Source organism: Alligator sinensis, unplaced genomic scaffold (genome assembly GCF_000455745.1).
Source record: "Alligator sinensis unplaced genomic scaffold, ASM45574v1 scaffold740_1, whole genome shotgun sequence".
NCBI classification, from domain to species: Eukaryota; Metazoa; Chordata; order Crocodylia; family Alligatoridae; genus Alligator; species Alligator sinensis.
The window spans coordinates 75,876-93,747 of NW_005841964.1; the positions used below are offsets into that span (position 1 = coordinate 75,876).

At 40.6% G+C, this 17,872-nt stretch overlaps 1 protein-coding gene across 1 annotated transcript in view; it reads left to right on the plus strand.

The window, feature by feature from the left end:
* The window catches only part of GPC6 (glypican 6), a 1,120,836-nt gene that overhangs the window by 49,574 nt on the left and 1,053,390 nt on the right, over window positions 1–17,872 (plus strand). The gene's annotated exons all lie outside the window — the stretch shown is intronic.

Consider the following 17,872-nt stretch of genomic DNA (forward strand, 5'->3'; position numbering starts at 1 on the left):
CCCCCCCCTTTCCAGACCAGAGCCCCCCACTCCACCTACTTTGTGGAAGGTGCAAGGGAAGCCACTGATTGACTTTTATCAGTCAAGATCACAGAGGAATTTACAGGTATTCATTCTAGTAAGTGTCAACCAGGAAGACCTTTATTCCAGGTTTCATCTGGGGGGAAGTGAATTTTTTTCAGTTTTCTGCCAAGAGAGTGGCAATTCTCCCAGTAGAAAAGTAATATCTATTTGTGGCCTCTGTTCTGCTGACTGTTTACTTATTCCTGCAAAATTGAATAGCTCTAACAGGAAACAGTAAGAAATGGCTATTCCTGAATTGTCAATAGGATGTAAAGTATATGACGAAAAAGTGACAAGTTTAGAAGTTCTGCTTCATTCACCTTTCTTCCACATTGTGCTAAATAGCAGGCTATTGGCTATTCTTGATTGTTTGGCTATTCCAATTGTGTGTGCATTCAACCAGAAAGGTCGCATGTTCTCTCCATTGTGGAAAAAGAAATTTATTTTTTAAATAGTAAATTCTTACAAAATGGAAAAATTGTTTTTCTTCCAAGTGTATTCAGAAGAAAGGGCTGAAGGGGCTCCAAGCCAATCAGAACATGTCTTTAGTTTAGGATAGCTGAAAAAGAAGAAATGGAATAACTTCCAGGGTGTAATCTAACAGATATCTCCAGTTAACAAACTGTATGGAGTTAATTAGTCAAATCTTAGATAAGGGCTGGGAACAGAGTTGTCTGTGCTATAGCATGTAGTACAATAATGGATTAAAAGGATTTTGGCTAACTCTACATTATCTATACTTCCTTCAACTCAGAGTAGTGAGTGCTATCAGTTTACGAATAGTAAGCCCCATCTTCTTTACAGTAAGAATTGAGTAATGGCAGCACAGTGAGCATGTGTGGTAAGTAGCATATTTCTAATATATAACTTCTTTTGATTCACTAGAGTATTTCAGATTCTCTGAACTTTTGATCTTGAGAAAATCACAGTTAAAAGGTCTCTGTGATATTAATAAGTGCCTTGCTTTTTTAGAATTGCTTTTGTAAAATTTCACTGGAATATTTGTACAGTCAATAAGGCTGAAATAGGTTCTGCAAATTTCCTTTGAAATGTAGTTGCACAAGAAGATAAGAGCATTACAGTACAGAGCCATCATTAACAATGACAGAACACTGATAAGTGATAAAAAAAAAAAAAAAACTTTGAGAGCAAGTTTGGGACTACAAAGGAAAGGGGTGATATTTTGAGGTTATATTAGTTACCTATTAGAAGTGAAATAATTTACAACATGAGCACCAGATTATTTTCTGAAATAGTTGCCTATTTTATCTAGCTTGCTCTGCAGAGGTGCCTGTGGCTGAGAAACAGACTTGGAGCATGTTAGGCCTGGAGACAGCAAGAGGAGACCTGCAGGCTAGTAGCAGATTAAGACCCATGGTTGGGTAGAAGTTTAGTTATAGCCAGAAGGGCAGATGTTTTAGTTGCAATTTAGATCCAGTCCCTGGGAAGACCAGGAGCCCAGTACCCAGGAATGGTTAGGTATTCAGATTGATCCAGTGATTTGGGGGGACTGCAAGGGGTGGCTTGGAGGTTCCACTGAGCACTCCATGAGGGCCAATCCCTTAGCACCCATAGGTGATCCCATAGCTCCTGGAGGGGCACATCAAGCATGCCTAGAGAAGTGATCCCATAAAGCCCAAGAGGAATGTTTTGATTAGTGCCTGAGAGGCATAGACTGAGGCCAAGGGCCCAGAGCCTGAGATGGGCAGGATTTGGATTTTGGGCCAGAGGGTCCAGAGCCCTGGCAGGGCAGAGACTGGAGCCAAAATCCTGGTAGCCTGAGAGAGGGCAGAGATAAAGGTCTTAGAAGGCCAGACAAGAAGCTGGGGATCTAGAAGCTCAGTTTGGTATAGTGGACTGGAGCTAGAGGGCTCAGCAAGAGAAGAAGGGCAAAGACTGAGAAGGCCGTGACCCAACATGAGAACTATTGCAGACTTGCTGCAGATCCCTCAGGCAGCCTCCCTCCCAACAAAATAATAACATCAAAGACATGACAGGTGAGTAAGAATGTGAGGGTCCCTAGAGGCAGGGCAGGAATTGAGGCCCCCCCCAGAGGGCATCACAGCCACCCCTGGAACCTCAATCTGTCACAGACACCAAGTGAGTGGAGTTGCAGACATCCTGGGGGGCAGGGCTAGGATTCAGAGTGACTTGGATAGACTGGAAAATGGTCTATAATCAATCAAATGAGATTCAACAAGGACAAGTGCAAAGAAATAATTGCATGCACGGACACAGACTAGGGAATGAAACGATGGCCTGGGTTGCAGTACTTCAGAGAAAGACTTGGCGTATAGTACACCATAAGCTGAATATGAGCCAAAAGTGTGCTCTTGTTGCTTAAAAAAATAAAAAAGAATACTGAGTTGTATTCAAAGCACTTTTATTTGCAAGTGAATGGAAGTGATTCTTATGCTGTATTTGGTACTCATGAGGCCATACCTGGAGTACAATTTCCGATTTTGGGACCTGGTGTAAAAAAAAGATGTGGACAAATTGGAATGGGTCCACTTGAGAAAACAACAATTATTAGAGGCCTGGGAAGCAAGATTTTATGGAGGAAGGGCTGAAAGAGCTAGGGTTAATTAATATGGAGAAGAGAAGACTTAGGTGGAAGGGATTTGAGGATAGTCTTCAAATAACTGAAGGTTGGCTGTATACAGGGTGGTGATAGGCATTTGTTTGTGGCTGTAGCGAACAGGACTAGGACCAAGGGTTGCAAGCTGCAGTAGCAGAAATTTAGGTTCAAGATTAGGAGAAACTTTCTGACTATGAAAGTGGTCAAGCATTGGAACAGTGTACTTAGAGAAATTGTGAATCTCAATCCCTGGAAATTTTCAAGAGCAGGTTGAACAGACACTTGCCTAGAATGGCTTAATTGGATTGATCCTGCCTTTAGCAAGGGGCTGGACTAAATGAGCTTGTGAGGTTCCTTCCCACCTTCCCTATGAAAAGACTTGAGGTACCTATTAGGGCTGTGCAGAATTTTGCCGAGTGTTTCATTTCGAAGCTGTTTTGTCGTGTTTTGAGCTTGAAACAGCAAAATTAAAATGAAACAAGCTTCAAAACAGGTTTGAAACAAAATGAGGGCACTCAAAACATTTTGAAAGTTTTGAAATGTTTCAAGTTTCGAAGCAGCCCAGTGACAGGAAGCAGGGGAGAGCCAGGGCTGTGGTCTGACCAGCTCTGCCAGCCCCACGGAACTCAACCTGCCCTCCCAGTGCTGCCAGACTCCTCCCGGGGGTGCAGGCCCCCAGATTTGCATGTGGGATAACATAAGGCTGCTGCTGTTGCCTGGGGCCAGCAGCAGCACCAGTACTCCTGGTGCTGAGTGCAGGCTGCACCCAGCACTGATCCCAGGTGGCAGCAGCAGCCTCCTGTTATCCAGCATGCAGATCCAGGAGCCTGCACCCCTGGGAGAAGTCCGGCACAGCCCCACAGCCCTTCGAGGGGTACAGGCCCCTGGGTCTGTGTGCTGGGTGACAGGAAGCTGCTGCTGCTGCCTGAGGCCAGTGGCATCATCAGTCTTCCCAGCACTGGTTGCAGACTTTGCCCAGCACTTGTCCCAGGTGGCAGCAGCAGTTTCCTGTCATCTGGCATGCAGATCTGGGGGCCTGCACCCCCCCGGGAGGAGTCCAGCACAGCCCCACAGCCCTTCTAGGGATGCGGGCCTCTGGATCTGCATGCCAGAGGGTAGGAGCCTGCCACTGCTGCCTGGGGCCAGTGGCAGCAGCAATCTTTCTGGCTTTGGGTGTGGGCTATGACCAGTGCCAGTCCCAGGTGGCAGCAGCAGCCTTCTGACATGCAGATCCGGGGGGGGGGGGGCACTGCCAGAGGAGTCTGGCATAGCCCTGAAGCCCTCCTGGTGGTGTAGGCCCTTGGATCTGCACACCAGATGACAGGATCCTGCCACTGCCCACAAGTGTCATGAGTTTTGCTTTGAACAGTTTGAGGTGCAGTTTTCCAGAAACCTCTGCACTTATATCTTTCAGACTTGGTAAGCTTCATGCCCTCACAAGGGGCTACCATCCCTGCAATTTTTACCTGAATCAGGCAAGAAATGACAAAGTTTTAGCATGATTTCCCATTATAACCTATGGACAATACATTGAAACGTGTCGAAACAGCAAAACAGTTTTGATGAAATGGAACAGAGCAGTGCTTAGAAACAAAATGAAACAACAAAACAAAACACTGTCCCTTCAAAATGGTGAAATGTGTGTCGAAGTGAAACAGTGCTGTTTCGCACAGCCCTAGCATCTGTCTCCTTTCTATCTATACAGCCAAGAGAGCTGATGTTAGCTGTTGATTTATTCTCATTTTAAGTTTTTAAATAATTTCATGAGAAGGAGCACATCGTATACAACTTTAAAAGTTGAAACCTCTTTTGGAAGTGGCAAGTTTATTTCTTCTCATGAAATTATAGCTGATCATACATCGACTATTGTAAACAATCCTTATTTCTTAACATGAGTTTTCAGTGAAATCCATATATTTTGTAAAACTAACTAACTATCTGAAGTGTCTTTATTCAATTAAGATATTGATATCATTTATATATTTACTGTTTTTTCTCAGACTAATAATTTTTTTGCAGAGGAAGTATACTGTAAGTAGATTCTTGAGCTGCATATAATCAGGCATTCAATTTTATTGAATCATCAGAAGAAGTGATACCAAATCTTAATTATTCACATGAGTTATTTCAGTAATATAACAATAACTTGCTTGTTATCCACACAAAAAAATGGTGGCTGGCCCACTTCCTTACCCATAAGTGTAATACTATGAGTATGTGACCAGACTTTTACAGACGTTAGGTTATAACAAGAATTTTTGCCTTGGTCCCATTAGTCACTCAGTTATTTTTTTTTCCTTGTAAGCTTGTTTCATTTTGATTCTGATTTTATTTTCTCCTTCATAGGCTAAATACAGAAATTCAAAAAGCCTGAGGCAAAATCAATCAAGCCTTCATGGTTTTGTCTGAGTTGTGTAGCTTGGATTGAGAGTGAACAGGACACATTAATTCTTCGATATCAGGGGGCATGCAGATGCCTGTACTGGCTGAGGCACACACACCTCCCAACATACCATGGAATCTTGAGGGCAGCCAAGTGGGGCCAATACCTGATTAGCTGTCAGACACCCCCTCCCACCAACCCCTGCAGGTAGGGGTTGTCACTGTGGACCCTCCCCTATGTTCAGCCCTAGGCTTCCAGATTGGGTCACCTGTCAGCCCACCTGATGGTGGCACAGGGGGGTGGTCAGTCTGCAAATGGAAAGATTGGGCCCCTTGGAGCAATGGCAGGGATGGGAATAAAGCTTCAGCTCTGTCAGACCACAGCCATTCTGTCCAGCTGTGGCTCCTGGCTCAGCCAGTGGACAGCCCAGAGCAGGAGAAGGGGAGCAAAGAGGGAGGCTTCACAGCTTGGCTGGCCAGTAGGACTGGTTTCCACGGCACCATCCCCTCCACCAACCACCATTTTTAAACTGGTCTATGTACACTAAGTTTCTATTCTGTTACAGATTTAGACAGGTTTTCAATCATACCAGTTTATGTATAATGTCTGTACCTAGCCATAGTCTACAAAAGTATACTGACATTCTTGTTATTTGATATTGCTTTAATGGGGCTTGTATTTCAGGGTTTTAGCAACAGCATGTTATGAAAAACATGGGAGTTATCAATATTTTTTACTGAAAATATTGTTTGGTCAATATGGGCTTCCTCAGATTATATGACTGATATTCAGGTATCCTGGTTTTCTCTGATTTAAAAAAAGTAACCCTAAATCCATATTTTTCCATGATTAAAATGAAACATCATTATATATCTCTCCCTATATTAGTGGTGTTTCATTTTAATCATGGGAAAATGCAGATTTTAGGTTACTTTTTTTTAATCTGAAAATTGGGGATTTTTTAAAATCCGAGAAAACCAAGATCACTATGTGATAGTTTCTCCTACCTGCATGGGGTTAAAGGAAAAGGGGCTATTATGAAGGAGCAATAAAAAAAAAAATGCTTGTTAGTGAGGAGGCAGCTTTGGGTAACTGACTTCAGGAGAGCTATGAAATCAAGACCAAGCACCTGGAATCAGAAGTATACTAAACAGGTAAAAATCCTTCCTGTATAGAGGGAAGAGTCTTAACAGGTGGAGGAAAAGGAAGACTGTTCATAGAGCAAAATTTAACAGCTAAGAAGCCCTGCTGGACATGTCTGATGTGGCTAAGTTAAGACAGGCTTTGAGAGAAATTTATAAGCATAAGGTATCACTTTGGCAGGGCTGTCCTGCTTTTAGCACTTTGTCTGTTTGATATGCCTCTTTAGGTTAATACATATTTTAAGGTGTTGTTTTGAGTCACTTTAATCAGTGCCAGGCCATAGTTGTCCAGAGGGAAGTTTCTCGCAGTTGCCAAATACAGTGAGGTTATTCATTTAGGTTCAGATATCCAAATCCTAACCTTAACTGGGTGGGCTGCTACCCTGGGGATCTGGGCTAAGAAGGGTAGATCTCAGGGTTCCTCCTAAAGGCAGGCAAATGTAGAGAAACCTGTCATCTGAGGGTGGGGTTGAGGCATAAGCCCCTTTTCACCCTGTAACTATGAGAATATAGCCCAAATAGGAAGTGTTGTGATCCAGTCTAAAATGGGATAATCTGTGATGTGTAGATAGAAGCATGACTGAGGAAGAATTGACTGGTGCAAGTCACCTCTGAAGTGTGACCATTTTAAATATTTTTCTTACCAGTCTTGCTTTCTTGACAGTTGTTTGAATTAGGAGGGTGCTTGGCCAATGCAAAGTTGGAGTTTGTTGATCTATTGCATATCAGCAGAGAAAGAGCGGGCTGACAGAGCACAGCTGAGCAAATAGAAAGGGTTTTTCACACTCATTTATGAAACATACTAATTTATGAGGTATGTTTGTTTCTCTTTTCTTACTCTCATTTTAAACACAAAATGTGCTATCCTACACAAAATGCTAATAGCATCAAACTATGTAATATAATGACAAACGTTAGAAGAGCCACATGGGTGACACAGCCATATGTAAATCAAATTGGCACTTATTCAGCAAAAGCAAATGAATACTAATGTTCTGGATTCAGCCAAGAGAATCAAGGAAACTCATAGTCAGGTCTGCTCTGTTAAGAGTAATACAGCTTTGTGAGCAGGTAATGAAGTGCACAATATTGCTAACCCCAAAACCTTGTAATTCAGGAACCTGGACCCCCCCCCCCCAAACCCCTCAGACTGCAGCTATCTATCTATCTATCTATCTATCTATCTATCTATCTATCTGTGTATGTATATGCATGTATATGCGTATTATATATTATGTATTATGTGCATTATATATTTGTCTAGATACCTTTGAAGTATCTTTCGGTTTTCAAGTTTTGCGTTCTTCCCCACTCTCTCCCCCACTCTGATACTATGAAAGCATTTCCCTTAAGGAAAGCTAAGAGTGTTCTTATGCAGTAATATAATCTGCAAGATGAGGCACTAAGTAAAATACAAAATATTGTAAGATCTAACCCACTCCAAAAATAAGAGAGGAAGAATTGGCAACAATAAGCATTTATACGTTCTGCTACTTCAGTAGTTATGCACAAATGAGTCATTAAGCTTGGAATGATGCTGCACATAATATTTCCGAAAGGTTCCTGCATGTTTAGCAATCAAAATGCACAGCACATTTTTTAGAAATCATGGATAGTTTATAACAATATCTTTATTGATTTGTATTAAAAAAAAACCATGAAGAAGATTGCCTAAAACCAAAAATAGGGCCAAAATGTTATAGATGTTTCAGTTGTCTACATTGTCATTGTCATAAACTTGGCTGGTCACACCGTCTGTTATTGATGTTGTATGACACTTCCTTTTATGAGATCGTGTTTTCAGTTATTTATAAATTTGAGAAATATTATTATTTGTGGTGGTGGTGCTTATTTTTCAGTCAAAACTGTTCAATCATTCCTGACAGTGAGGATAGGAAATATATCTATTTCAGACACCAGCACTGTGGACAGAATACCTGTATCTCCTGGAATCTCCATGCTTTCTTGTTTATACCCAGTCAGACTGGAGGATTTGATTCAAATGCAGAGGTGCAACAGCCAGACCTAAAGAGTAGCGAGGAGAGTAAATTGGGATGGTGATTCTGAAAGGTAGACTGAGATTAGAAGGTGGCAGGGAGGAGGATAAGGACACTGAGTTAGAGAGGGGAGACTGAGGTTGCCTGCCCAAAGAAAAGGATGTGGGAATTGTTGGGAGGAAACAAATTGAGGATCATAAGGGGGAAGACTAGTACTAGCTATACAAGGAGACTTGGACTGGCATGAGAAATCTAGGGAATTGGAACTGAGACTGGCTAGGTGAAAATTATGGATATGGAATAAGGACATGGTGGGAATTGTTAAAACTGGAAAAAAGATAGGTTGCGAGGGAATAAGATCAGGCTTGTGGGGAATGGCCTAAAGACTCTATACCAGGGTGGGCAAAATATGGCCCGCAGGCTGGATCTGGCCTGCCAGGCATTTCCATCTGGCCCCACAGCCCCGACCAATTAATTGTGGCCCACCCAGCCCTTCTGTCCATGAGGGTGGGAGCAAGGTGCCAAGATATACCCTATTGAGCCTTGCTTCACCCTCATGGGCAGAAGGGCTTGGCCAGTATGCAGCTTCCAGGTGGGCCTGCTGTTTCCGCAAGTGCAAGGGACCTGCTTGGTTTCCCTGGTCTCCTGCTGCCTGCAGGCAGCAGGTGGGTAAGCGGCGGGGGTGAAGCTGAAGCTGGGCAGGAGCAAGGGGCTGGGGCTGGAGGCAGTGTCCACACCTAGGCCTATGTCTACGGTGGGTGGCAGTGGTAGCCTGGAGCTCAGGTGGGCAGCATGTGGGTGTGAAGGGGGACCTCCCCGCTACCTCCACACTTGTATGCCCTGTGCATACAACACTGAATTAAAACAAGTGGGAATCTTATTAGGGGATAAGGCACAGTGCCACATTTATTTAAAACATAAGACAAACAAAATAAAAGAAAGAACAACAGAAGGTGGTGTTTCCTGTTTCATATACTGATATATAGATGCCCATTTATTCACATACATACAAAAGGAGACAGACAGTCCTACAAATATCATACCAGTCCTTAAGATGCTTAGGATAGCTTGGTGGCCAGCCAAGTTAACCATGAAGGTGAAGCCAGGTCTTTGTCGGACATGTTCCGATGTGTCATCTTCTTTGTAGGACAGACACAAAGCCCCTTTGTTTCCATCTTTATAGTGATTGTTCCCTATACAAGTGTATGGGTCTTGCTGTGTCATGTTCCCTTGATGATAAAATGATCCTTCTCTTTGGTTACAATGTTATGATTGACAGACTCTTCGGCTTTGTGGTCTGCAATTTTTTCCATTTGTTTTTAGCAATTTCTTCAGCTGTTTCAAAAAATTTCAAAACCTGATCTTACATTTTGAAATCCTTAACTGCTGATCTTTGGACACTGCTGTAACCTTTGGCTGTTAAATCACAGAAGGCTATTTCTATCCTTCTAGTCCGAGGTACAAGACAGACTGTCTCAACATATGCATTTCCACACATACTGTTTATTCTTTCATTACCTCTTTTCAAATGTCCCAGACATACCACAGGCTGTGTGTGCATATTACTTTTCTTATACTATATTTAACCTACAAAATCACAAAACAAAATGATGGTTACACTTATGCTAAGCAATGTAAAATCAAAATGGAGTCTCAACTAAGGCTAAGTTACACAGTTATTTAAGCAAATTAAAATGGATATTGGTTACAAAATAATAATTGACAAAGCAATAAAGGATATTATAAAGGCAATATCAAGAGTATATATAGGCAAATTAACTTTAGCCCAACACACTATCCCCATGATGTGCAGCCCTAGCAGGCAGGGATGCTCAGGGCACTGGTCCCGAGAGGGGCCATTGCTGCACATTGCAGCGAGGACCGCAGCCCCCACTGGGGCCATCTCTATCATTGGTCCTTCCCTTCCATGCATGGACAGCACTCGAGCGACAAGGGAGGTGAGCCCCATGCAGCTGGTGCCAGCACATGGGGCATCCTTCCCATGCTACGTGAGTGTGGGGGCTGAGTATGTGCGGTGGGGAGCACCGGTGATAAAGATGGTCCCCCGGGGCCTGCATTCCTTGCCACGATGTGCAGTGCTAGCCCTGCCAGGCACCAGTGCCCTGAGCACCCCACCTGTTCCTGCGCCATGGAGGGAATGTGGGGGGAGTCTCTACCCCTCCACCCTCCTTCACACCCACATCCTACCCCCACACACCCCAACATACCCTATACCCCCAAACACAGCGATACCCCCTCATGGCCCCCCACACCCCACCATACACACACATTGCCACTATACACACATGCACACATCTCCCACACACCCCACCATATGCATATGCACACACACCCCACCATATGTGCATGTGTATACACACACGCACTATACAAGACTAAGAATATATTTTTGACTTATGCAATCACCTCTATATATAATACACAAGCACAAATCACGACAAAAGTATTTTTTTGTAATAAAATTAATACATGCTGCACTAGGTGTTTGACTTAGTGTACGATTTGGGGGTTTTTTTCTGGTTCTAAAATGACAACCCCCTCTTCCAAAAGGAGAATTTCTGGGGGGCAAGGGGTGGGACTTTTGGTGGTAAAGGTCAGGGGTGGAACTCCTGTTCCCAAGAAAGCAACCAAGGGGTGGGACAACTGATAAGGGGCCCCATGTGGCCCTCAAAAGCTCACCAAACCTTATTAAGCCACTCTCCATCCAAAATAACTGCCCACCTCTGATCTGTACTAATTAAAGAGCACTGCCATTAGAACTTCAGTGGAATGAGAGTTTCCTCAATCTTGGTACTCTATTGTCAGAAAATATTTGTGAAATCTTCTGGTAGAGTGTTGCATCCTCTTCTAATGCCAAGTGGGTTCCTTCAGTGGAATCCTGAATAACCTGCTATCATACACTTCATTAAGGTAAATGCCAGGGAGCTGTATGGTGGATCTAAAGTTTCCAGCCTTGCCAATGAACCAATTGAATATTGCAGATGCCAATATGATGCCATACAATTGAACTTTTGGTTTGTTTGTTTGTTTGTTTTTCCAGATATCTTTAAAAAAAAAAATTCTCACTGCATGCATACATGTTATAAAGAACATTATCAAGATGACAAAATCAATCACTCAAGCTAAGAAAATGCTAGAATTTTGATAGCCAGTTTTCTTCCTTCACTTTACTCTAATACATAATATGAATATGGATTATGATGCAGGTTTTGTTTAAAAGTTCTTAAGGTACTCCCTATCTTGCCAGAAACTCTGCACCATTCAATATGTGGAATAGAGGTGCTCACGTAATGAACCACAGTTTAATCTAAAGATAATGCTTTTATACTCACTGTTCAGTGAGAGTGGTCCCAAGTCTTATTTATTGCTTACTATTAAAACTCTGACAAGAAAACTGAATTGTTAATTTTATCTTAAGTGTTCCTGTGGTGCTCACTGTTACAGAATCTAAGGACAAATATCAATGAATATATATTTAAAACACCCCAGGCAGAAGACTAGAGTGTTTGTCCCCATTTCACAGATGTGTGTGTGTGTGTGTTAGTGGGGGGGGGGCAGGGAAGAATGGGATAATTGTATCACTACTATCAAAGTATATTGGTTGTAACAATACAACTGTCATGTTTGCACCTTTTTGTAGCGATGCATATGTAGCAAACCAACTCCAACTTTTACCTTGCCTTATTCATGGTCAAGGTTAAGGTGATTTAGCTAACTTTTATTGCAAAAGGCGGTAATCGATCTGTAACAGCTGATAGAGGCTCTCAAATAGCATCTTCCTTTCAAGTAGGTAAAAACTGTTTGCCCATACCCTAAGAAATTAAATCTCCATGAGGTAGGGACGTATTCTTTTCTTTTAATAATAGTAATAGATTAGCTATTATCTTGAATGGCCAACTTAAAGCAATGCCCAGTATTTTAGAGGAAATCTAGCACACTGAATATACAGAGTACAGTCAGAGCTGAGCTGAAGGTGCTAATGCCTAGTACTTCTAAGACCACCTATGACATTTTTTTTCTTAAGCGATTTGATTATTCTCTAAGGTGCCACTCTGCACTACCTTCTGCGTGAAGTCAATTGCTGGAATTGTGTTTTTGTTTTTTAATTGATTGAGACCTGTTCCCATAAAACTATTCAAAACTTCTCTCAGTAAACAAAGAAGATGCTAGGAATTTAGGATTCCTATACATGTGCTCTGACATGTTCTAATTAGAACATGTTGGAGCAGATTCGATTAATGTGGTCTGCTTCACATAATTAGAACACTCTAGCATTACCACAGTGTCACATGTATAAGCCCCTACAGTTTTAAAAGTGTCCGTGGGGGTGCTTTAACTAAAGCTTGTTGAATGAGCTTTAGTTAAAGTGTCTCATGGCTATTTTTAAACATGCAGGGGCTTAATACACATGATGCTGTGGCTTTTTAATTAGAGCAACTCACAGGGAACTGCTCTAATTAAAACAACCTCCCCCTCAACCATCAAACACATTTATAGAAACCCTTAGTTCCAAAAAAAATTGTTGGTGATTCTATATCTTAGAATATGGATGTTGATGGTCTCTTTATTAGGCTTCTGGATGCTCTGATGACCAGATATCCTGGTTTTCTATGATTTAAAGAAGAACAATTCCAATTTTGGGATTAAAAAACATAACCCCAAATCCACATTTTTCCATGATTTAAAATGAAACGCTACTATATGTGTGTGTGTGATATATATATAATGTGTGTGTGTGTATAGTGGTGTTTCATTTTATCATGGAAAAATGTGGATACAGCATTACTTTCTTTAATCTGAAATTTGGGATCTTTTTTTTTTATCATAGAAAACCAGTATCTCTGGTTCACCCCCCCAAAAAAATGGCTTAGTGATGAATAGGTTGTGGGTAAGTACTATTTGTTGTTAGATTTCTAATCTTATTCTCTTTACATAACAAACACTGAGTTGTGACCTGGCTAAGAACTTTATAGAGAAAATTTCTAGATGTGCAATATGATCGACACACAGCAGTCAGACCTGGCAGCATCCTGTTGCAGAACTTGATTAATTCAAAAGTAGGCGATTCAGAAGATCAATAGGTGTCTGGCCATGCCATTGATTGCAGACTTACAAAACACTGTTCTCATGTCATTTTTATTATCATCTGCCAATTCTAAAAGCAATATCTATGGGTAGCTGACAAAGACCTCTTTAAAAATGATATATACGACACGTTCTTCAGATTTTGCACAGGCAAAACCCATATTGAAATCAATGATGATTTTTGCCTGTGAAAGGATAGCAAGAAATTCTCATTTAAGAATAAAGTTAATGAAATCACAGATAATTAAATGTCTGGAATCATGATTTTATTTATTGTATGTAATTAAAAATGTTCAGTGAGTGCTTTAAAAAGTGAGGAATAAATACATTTGGAGTTGTTCTAGTGTCTGGTTCACTGGATTTAATATACTGTTGAAGGAGAGTAGGTGGAAAAGTTAGAAAATAGTCAAAAAAGGGGCTTCATTTTTTGGTAGCGTTAGAATGAAGTTGTAGCTATCATGGTTCAGGAATTATGAGAGTTAAGGATTTTTTTGAGTGATATCTTTTACTGTTTATCAGAGAGTAAAGTTAAACAAGCTTTTGAGTACAAATCATTCTTTCTCAGATGACCTACCGAAGCTTGTTGAACTTTGTCAACCAAGCCATTGGTCTAATAAAAGATATTGCCCCCTAAATCCTTGTCAAACTGCATGTTTTTGTTATTTTTGGATGAATGCTTATTATGTTGTTCAGAAAGTGAGTATTATTATTGGTTGAAAATATCATTATACATTAGTAAATTCAGTAGTCTGAAGACCTGATACAGAACTCTCATTAAAGTGAATACTAAATGAACTTCATTCAACTAAGTTCATATGCATAGAAAATGATTGATTTTTCACAGTCTGGGTAATAAAACATTTCTCTACAGTCCTTGTTACAATTACATTACCATTACAATGTTCTTAATTTTTTCCAGCTTTATTTTAATAGAATATTTGAAACTCTTTCTTACTCATAAAAGTTAGATGTAATTGGATCTTGAAATCTCAGTATTGAATTTTTTACCTTTTTAATTTTTTGAAAAGCAAAGTACTTTCTTTTTTTTTCCCTTCCTCCCTGCCAACTGGCTGACCTCATAAGGATTGTAAGTATTTCTAAATGAAAATCCCTGTACAATTTAAATTTAGTCATGCAGCTCATGGATGGAAATGTATCATCAAGGAAAGAATTGACACAATATCTCTCTATCATTTTAAGTGAGATTAGAAATTTGCAGTTTGTAACAATAAGAATTATTAAGAATAACAAGCCAAAAATACTTAAGGAAGTTTGAGTGACATTTTCTTTTTCAGAAGATAAGCTCAAAGCAGACTTTGCTTTTAAATGCTGCAGAACAAGTTTGTCTGCCTAATGACTAAGTATTGAATTCCAATGCATACATTAAAAAAAAAAAATCTAGCTTCTAATAGCCCCCCGCCCCCATCCTATTAGAACTGAATTTCACAATGCAAAATAGGGCAGTAGTATGTTTTTGAGAAATTAAGCATATGAAAATCAGAAATATGACCAACATTAGTTCAGTCTCCTGGTATGGTATACAACATAAATTAAATGTGAAATAATGTCTATTTCCCTAGTGGAATAATGTCATAGAGATCTTATTATGATCACATCCATACGAAGAACTTTCTAATTATCTATGTAATCTAATAGCCAACCTAAATTTCCTTTCATTGCAATTTAAAACCATTGTTTCTTCTCTTTAATTACCCTTTTGTATTTGGACAGGGAGGGGGTTGATGAGTCTTCAGGCTTCTCTTCTGTAGACTAAATAATACCAGTTCTTTCAACCTTTCCTTGTAAGTCATGTTTTCTAGACCTCTAATCATTTTTGTTGCTCTCCACTGAATTCATTCCAGTCTGTCCACATTGTTTTTGACATGTGGTGTCCAAACTAGACACGCTGTCTGAATTCAAGAATCTGCAGGGAGGGAAAAGAAATGTATGGATACATGCTGCTGAAAGACCCAAGTCTTTTCCTGCAAAGTGAATACTGGAATTTGTTTTCAATACCTTACCTTCTTTGCTTAGCAGCACAGAATGCCATGGATGATCAGAACCTCTACAGAACAAACCTTCCCTATTTATCACCAAGTTCATACCTCATTCTGTGATGCTTAACCTCTGTATTCCACGAAAACAAAATGTCAGTTAGTCCATGTACATTTGGGATGCAGGTCAGTGGTACTGGACCTATACTATGGAACTCATTTCTGTAAGACCTAGAAATGACAATAAAATGAACTATTTTCACCACTAAATGCAAAACTTGTTTATTTATCTTTGCCTTTGCCTCATATCTGCAGGTACAGACATGTTCAAACAAATATTTAAAAAGCAAACAAAAAATCCAGTTTGCTTCTTAAACTACTTCTACTGAAGACTTGCAGACTGAAAATGGAGAGAGAAAGATTAGAAATAAATTATTAATTTTCTTTTCTAGTACTTGGATTGTGCTCAGTGTGTAGGGCGAGAACTGGAGCTACACTAGTACATTTATAAATGCTTTGTGCCAGGTACAGAAAATGTGTATATGTGATTTTACATATGTATAAATGTGAAAGAGCACTAAAAGAGCCTGAATCGGTTCTATATCTGCCAGCAGATGACAAGTAAGCTTTGTTAGCCATGTATGGGTCTGCTTACAGCTGCAAAGGCCCAAAAGACATTTATATTATATTTTATATTATATACATTTATAATATATATTTATATTTATACATTTTACTTTCTAAAGACTAGCAGTTTGAAATGTAATTAAAGTTAAGAATCTGAGTCTTTTTATGGGGAAAAAATGCATCTTTTTGCATACGGAGTCAGGGCAATTTCAAATGCTATGTTTTTATTATGAGTGAGAAGAATTACCAAAAGGAAGCCAAATGTATTTTTTACTTCAGATCACTTACAAAATAATTTAAAATGAGTTCTTGAAATAAACAGTCAAAAAGCTTCCCAGATAAACACAAGAGGATATAGGGAACCAGGAGTTCAAGGGTGGGGGGATGAAAGAAGGAGGTTATGTTAGTTTGCTTTTATTTACTCTGAGGTTATCTGTGGAGACTGCCATCTGCTACTGAAATATACATTGACTACTGGTCCCCTGCCAAGAGTTCAGATACTTTCTATTGTTTCTTTTCTCTCCCTATCTACTGTCTATGGAATCCTTTACTAGGCAAAAGAGCAGGTCTCTTCAATATTGAGATCTGCTATTAGGCTTTTTAGGGGTGTGCAAAGCGGACCCTATTCGATTTGGATTCAGATTCAGCCTGAATTGGGAACAGTGATTCGATTTATTGATTTGGATCATTGTCCCCGATTCGATTTGGCTGAATCCAAACCTGAAGATTCGATGCTGATTCAGAGAATCAGTGTTTTGGACACAGACACAGCTTTAAAAGTTTTTTTTCTACGTACCTTGAGGTAGCAGGCACAGCTTGTGATTGCTACAATGCTGGGGCTCATGGAATGTCCCACAGGAGTGCGGGGGACCCTCCACATGCTTGCTGGTGAACCTGGAAGTGGACTGAAATTACTTCCAGTCCACTTCCAGGTCTGGTGGAGAGTGCGCTGGGGGGCTCCTCTGTGCCTCCCTAGCTCGGCAATCCCCAGGGGACCCTGGGTGCCCCCCCCCCTTCCAGACCCAGGAGGCACCAGTCACCAAGCTGGGGGAACATGGGTGGGGGGTGGCCCAGTGCGCTGCCTGGCAGACACTTCTGGATCTGCTGCTGAGCGCACTGGGGACATTCTATGTGCCCTAGCATTGCAGCACTCACAAGCCCCTGTTACCTAGAGGAATGTAGAAAAAACATTTAAAGCTGTGTCTATGTCCAAATCTCCGAATCTTTCTGAATCTCTCCAAATCAATTTGGAGGGTTCTGATTCGATTCGGAGAGATTAAAGGGTCATCTGATTCAATTCGTATTTGAAGATTTGACCACTGAATCGGGCCAAATCTCCACCAAATTGAATCAGGGACTGAAGCTTCGCACAGCCCTAGCTTTTACCACTTGAGAGTTGAGGCCTACAATATGCTGAGAACTCTGACTGATCTGGCAAAACAATTAAGTATGTGCTTACTGCAGTCCTATTGTGAACCAACCCTAATACATTTCAATAAATAATATACCACTACAAGGTTTTGTTAGTGGTTAATTGTGGGTTGGTGATTTACCATAAAGCCAAGGTAGAGTGTGAGTGTGAGTGTGTGTGTGTGTGTGTGTGTGTGTGTGTGGGAGGGAGGGAGGGAGGGAGGGGAAGGGGTGTACATGTACACACAAGTACATAATTATAAATTATTAAAATGGGCAGTGGAGCTGAATGGAGATGTACGTTCATAACACTTGTGTGCATGGACTGTATGTGTAGAAATAACATATAAAGTTTTAAAAGTTCAGGTAAAGTTAATAACCCATATATAAGGCTTAAAAATAAATGTTACACACAAATATATAAAAGATTGGCTAGCTACAGCATTATTTTTACTACTAAAACTTATCAACAAGTAGTTTGTTATACTTAACGAAAAAATTATCAGATTTGCAGTGAGATGTTGTTTGATCAGAAGTGTCTACTAGGCGATAGCAGAAGTAGGGGAAGTAAA